Source organism: Oryctolagus cuniculus, chromosome 4, assembly GCF_964237555.1.
Source record: "Oryctolagus cuniculus chromosome 4, mOryCun1.1, whole genome shotgun sequence".
Lineage (NCBI taxonomy): Eukaryota > Metazoa > Chordata > Mammalia > Lagomorpha > Leporidae > Oryctolagus > Oryctolagus cuniculus.
Window position 1 is genome coordinate 15,202,087 of NC_091435.1, and position 6,410 is coordinate 15,208,496.

Consider the following 6,410-nt stretch of genomic DNA (forward strand, 5'->3'; position numbering starts at 1 on the left):
AGAGTTTGATTACAATGTTTCATGGTGAAGATCTTTCCTGGTCATGTCTATTAGGAGTTCTATGTGCTTCCTGTATTTACATGTCCCTTTCTTTCTCCAAATTGGGTAAATTTTTGTTATTATTTCACTAAAAAGGCCTTCTAATACTTTCACTCTTTCCACATCATCAGGAACTCCTAGAACGCATATGTTGGATCATTTGTTAGTATCCTGTAGATTCCCAACAGTCTATTTTTTTTTCTTGTGTTTGATATGACTGTATAATTTCCTCTGCTTTGTCTTTTAAGTTGGATATTCTATCTTCTGCTTCTCTGGTTCTGTTGTTAAGTCTTCCCACTGCATTTTTAATTTGTTCTATTGAATTCTTCATTTCCAAATATCAGACAAAATATACTTTAACACAAAAACAGTTAGAAGAGACAAAGAAAGGAACCATGCAATGATTAAGGGATAAATTCAACAGAAATGTGACCATAATAAATGTATATACACCTAATTACAAGGCCCTTGTCTATTTAAAAGAAACATTGATGAATCTAAAGAGAAACATAATCCCATACAATAGTAGTGGGAGATTTCAATATCCTACTTTCAGCAATGGACAGATCAACCAGACAGAAAATCAGCAAAGAAAACAACAATTATGATACTACAGACCAAATGGACCTAATGAATATCTATAGGACTTTTCATTCTACAGATGCAAAATGCACATTCTTCTCACCAGTGAATGGAACTTTCTCTGGGATAGAATACAGGCCAGGCCATAAAGCAAGGCTCAGCAAATTTGAAGGTTAAACAGACAAAGAAGGGAACCATGCAATGATTAAGGGATCAATTCAACAGGGAGATGTGACTATAATAAATGTATACACAACTAGTTATAGGGCACCAGGTTATTTAAGATAAATATTGAGGGATCTAAACAGAGATATACACTCCCATACAGTAGTAGTGGGGGGACTTCAATATTCTACTTTCAGCAATGGACAGATCAACCAGAAAATCTGCAAGAGAATAGCAGAGTTAATCAATACTATAGACCAAATGGACCTAACAGATATCTACAGAACTTTTCATCCTACAGATATAGAATACACATTCTTATCACCAGTGCATGGAACCTTCTCTAGGATTGATCACATACTAGGCTATAAAGCCAGTCTCAAAAAATTCAAAAAACTTGAAATCACACCATTCATCTTCTCAGATCACAGTGGAATGAAGCTAGAAATCAGCAACTCAGGAATCTCTTGAACATATACAAACAGATGGAGACAGAATAGCATGCTCCTGAAATTAAAGGGAAATAAAAAATTTATTGTAACAAATGAGGATGAAAATACAACAAGTCAAAACTTAAGGGATAGAGCAAAAGCAGTGTTAAGAGGAAAGTTTATAGCAATTGGTGTCTACATTGAGAAATTGAAAAAGCACCAAATGAGCTATTAATGCACCTCAAGAATCTAGTAAAACAACATCAAACCCAAAACTAATAGGAAAAAAGAAATAATTAAAATTAGAAAATAAATCAATAAAATTGAAACAAAAACAAAATTCAAAAGATCAGAAAAACAAAGACTTTTTTTCAAAAACAAACAAAATTGACACACTATTAGCCAAACTAACCAACAAGGCAATTTATGACAATTTACAGATTCAATGTGATACCAATCAAAATACTGAAGACATTCTTCTCATATCTAGAAAAAATGATGCTGAAATTCATACAAAAATACAGGAGATCTCGAATAGCTAAAGCAACTTATAAAAAAAATAGAGGCATCACAATACCAGATTTAAAGACATATTACAAGGCAGTTATAATAAAAACAATCTGATACTAGTACAAAAATAGACAGACAATTGGAACAGAATAGAAACACCAGAAATCAACCCAAGCATCTACAACCAACTTATGTCTGACCAATCCCTGGAGAAAGGACAGTCTCTTCAGCAAATGCTACTGGGAAAACTGGATTTCCACATGCAGAAGCATGGCACACCTTACGCAAAAATCCATTGTAAATGGATAAAAGACTTAAATATATGACCTGATACCATCAAATTATTAGATAAAATTGTGAAAACCTGCAAGATATTGGCACAGTTTTTGGAAAAGACCCAGAGGCACAGGCAATCAAAGCCAAAATTAACAAATGGAATTATATCAAACTGAGAAGCTTCTGTACTGCAAAAGAAACACTCAGGAAAGTGAAGATGCAACCAATAAAATGGGAGAAATTATTTGCAAGCTATGCAACTGATAAAGGATTAATAGCCAGAATATATAAAGAGATCAAGAAAGTTCACAAATGCAAAACCAACAACCTAGTTAAGAAATGGATAAAGGACTTAAGCAGACATTTTTCAAAAGAGGAAATCCAAATGACCAACAGACACATGAAAACATGTTCCAGATCACTAACCATCAGGGACAGGGAAATGCAAATCAAAACCACAATGAGGTTTTACCTCATCTGAGCTTTCATACAGAAATCAACAAACAACAAATGCTGGTGAGGATGTGGGGGAAAAGGTACCCTAATCCACTGTTGGTGGGAATGTAAACTGGTAAAAAAACTATGGAAGACATTATGGAGATATCTCAGAAATCTGTACCATAGAACTCACCCATTGTGCGTCTGGGAATTTACCCAAGGGAAATGAAATCAGCAAATAAAAGAGTTATCCTGAGACTTACACTGTGGCATAGTGGGCAAAGCTGCCATCTGTGGTGCTGGCATCCCATAAGCACTGGTTTGAGTCCTGGCTGCTCCACTTCCAATCCAGCTCTCTGCTGTGGCCTGGGAAAGCAGTAGTAGATTTTCCAAGTCCTTGGGCCCCTGCACCTGCCTGGGAGACCTGGAGGAAGCTCCTGTCTCTTGGCTTCAGATTGGCACATCTCTGGTCATTGCGGCCATCTGGAGAGTGAACCAGTGGATGGAAGTACTCTCTCTCTCCGCCTCTCCCTCTCTCTGCTGTGTTAACTCTGACTTCAAATAAATAAAGAAATCTTTAAAAAAAAGAGTTATGCTCACCCCCATGTTTATTGCAGCTCAATTCACAATAGCTAAGACATAGAATCAACCTAAATGCCCATCAACTGAAGACTGGATAAAGAAATTATGGAATATGTACTCTATGGAATGCTATACAGCGATTAAAAAAAAAAAGAAATCCAGTCATTTGCAACAAAACTGATGGATCTGGAAAACATCATACGAAATAAATAAGCTAGTTTCAAGGGACAAATACCATATGTTCTCCCTAAAAGGAAATCTGTAAAAGTGAAATTAACACTTTGAGAAGAAATGACTTGAACAGCCCTTGTCTTGACTGTTGAGGGACAGTTTTTTTTTTTTCTTCTTCATTCTATTTGTTGAACTCTACTTAGCATAGTTAATCATATGTGTATAAAGTTAATTGAAAGTAGATCTCAGTAAAAAATAAGATTGATAATAAGAGAGGGAGGAGAAAGTTTGTAACTCTAAAGATGCGTAGTTCTACATATTTTTCTATGACTTACTTCTAAAGGGTACAGTATAAAAACTTGCCATGGAACCCCAAATCACATTAAACTGGGTGGTAAAAATACCATCTTAAGTATTAAAGTGATCATATTAGTTGTTAAAGTGATCATATAGATAGGATTAAATGTTAAAGGGATCATACAAATAAAATCAAGTGTTAGGTAGATAATGATAAGTAGAATTAAAAAGGAGAGAATGTTCCAACATGAGAAGCAGTCCACACAGCAGACTCATATTTTGACAATCCCTTTAAATAGCACTCTGACTTCAGAATCAGTCCTTATGGCATTCTGTTCTGATTGAAAAGCCCTTGAGAGCATTTCAGGCATGGAAAGCCAAGACACTATGGCAAAAAAGTGTCCTACATGAAAGATCTGTGTGAGGGAGACCCTAGTGGAAAGAAGAAATGCAAATCAAAACCACAATGAGGTTTCACCTCTCCCCGGTTAGAATGGCTTACATACAGAAATCTACCAACAACAGATGCTGGCGAGGATGTAAGGGAAAAGGGACACTAACCCACTGTTGGAGAGAACGTAAATGGGTAAAGCCACTATAGAAGTCAGTTTGGAGATTCCTCAGAAACCTGAATATAACCCTGCCATACAACCTAGCCATCCTACTCCTTGGAATTTACCCAAAGGAAATTAAATTGGCAAATAAGAGTTGTCTGCACCTCAGTATTTATTGCAGCTCAATTCATAATAACCAAGACCTGGAATCAACCTAATTGCCCATCAACAGAAGTCTAGATAAAGAAATTATGGGATATGTACTCTATAGCAGTCAAAATAAATGAAATCCGGTCATTTGCAACAAAAAAAGGAGGAATCTGGAAAACATCATGCTGAGTGAAATAAACCAGGCCCAAAGGGATAAATATCATATGTTCTCCCTGATTGGCAAAATTAACTGTGCACTAGGAAACCTGTTGAAGTGAAATGGTCACTATGAGAAATAATGACTTGATCAGCCCTTGTCCTGACTGTCGAGGAACAACTTAATACTTTGTTCCTTTTACTATTTTTTTGTTCTACTTAATACCATTGGTTGAACTCTTTAATTAACACACAATTATCCATAGGTGTGAAAAGTGATCCTTGTTATATATAAGAGTGGGAATAAGAGCGAGAGGAGATGTACAGTTCAGCGCATGCTCACTCGGACTTACCCCTAATGGTAAGGTTAGAAACATGCCAGGGGATTCCAATTCAATCCCATCAAGGTGACATATACCAATGCCATCTCACTAGTCCAAGTGATCAGTTTCAGTTCATAACGCATCATAATGATAGGATTAAGAGTCAAAGGGATCACATAAACAAGACTAGTGTCTGCAAATACTAACTGATAGAATTAAAAAGGAGAGAACGATCCAACATGGGAAGTGGGATACACAGCAGACTCATAGAATTGCAGATGTCCTAAACAGCACTCTGGCCTCAGAATCAGCCCTTAAAGCATTCGGATCTGGCTAAAAAGCTCATAAGAGTATTTCAGGCATGGAAAGCCAAGACACTCTGGCAAGAAAAAAAAAAAAAAAAAAAAAAAAAAAAAAAAGAAGACCTAAATGAAAGATCTCTGTGAGTGAGATCCCAGTGGAAAGAACAGGCCATCAAAGAAGGAGCTACCTTTCTCTGAAGGGAGGAGAGAACTTCCACTTTGACTATGGCCTTGTCTAAATAAGTTGGAAGTCAGCGAACTTAAGAGGCTTCCATAGTCTTGGCAGCTCATGACAAGTGCCTAGGGTGATTACTGACGTCATAAATAAGAGTCTCAATTGTTAAGTCAACAACAGGAGTCACTGTGCACTTACTTCCCATGTAGGATCTCTGTCCTTAATGTGTTGTACTATTTGAATTAACAGCATAACTAGTACTCAAACAGTACTTTATACTTTGTGTTTCTGTGTGGGTGCAAACTGTTTAAATTTTTACTTAGAATATACTAAATTGTATTGAAAGATGTGATGGCATTACTGCACATAATAACTGGACTTAGGGATTGATTTGCTGTATATAAATATAATTGAAAATGAATCTTGATGAAGAATGGGATGGGAGAGGGAGTGGGAGATGGGACAGTTGCAGGTGGGAGGGTGGTTGTGGGGAGAAAACGCCACTATAAATCAATAGACTTTGGAAATTTATATTTATTGAATGAAAGTTCAAAAAAAGAGAAGGATATACTTTCCTCTAAATGGAGGAGAGAATTTCCACTTTGCTTATGGCCTTGTTCAAATACTGGCTAACTTTGCGGACTCAAAAGGCTTCTATAGCCTAGGCAGCTCATGTCAAGAGCATCGAGTGGTCATTGACATCATACATAAGAGTGTTAATTGTTTTTTTTTTTAAAGATTTTATTTATTTATTTGACAGGTAGAGTTACAGACAGTGAGAGGGAGAGACAGAGAGAAAGGTCTTCCTTCTGTTGGTTCACTCTCCAAATGGCCACAATGGCCAGAGCTTCGCCGATCCAAAGCCAGGAGCCAGGAGTTTCTTCCGGGTCTCCCATGCGGGTGCAGGGCCCAAGCTCTTGGGCCATTCTCCACTGCTATCCCAGGCCACAGCAGAGAGCTGGACTGGAAGAGGGGCAACCAGGACTAGAACAAGTGCTCATATGGGATGCCGGCGCCACAAGCAGAGGATTAACCTACTGCACCATGGCGCCAGCCCCAAGTGTTGATTGTTAAAATAACAACAGGAGTCACTGTGTGCTAACTCCCCATGCAGGACCTCTGTACTAAATGAGTTGTTTTATAAGAGTTAACTGTAAAACTCGTTCTCACACTGCATGTGTGTGTGTGTCTGTGTAAATTGTTGAAATCTTTACGTAATATAGGGTTGGTCTTCTGCGTATAAAGTTAATTGAAAATGA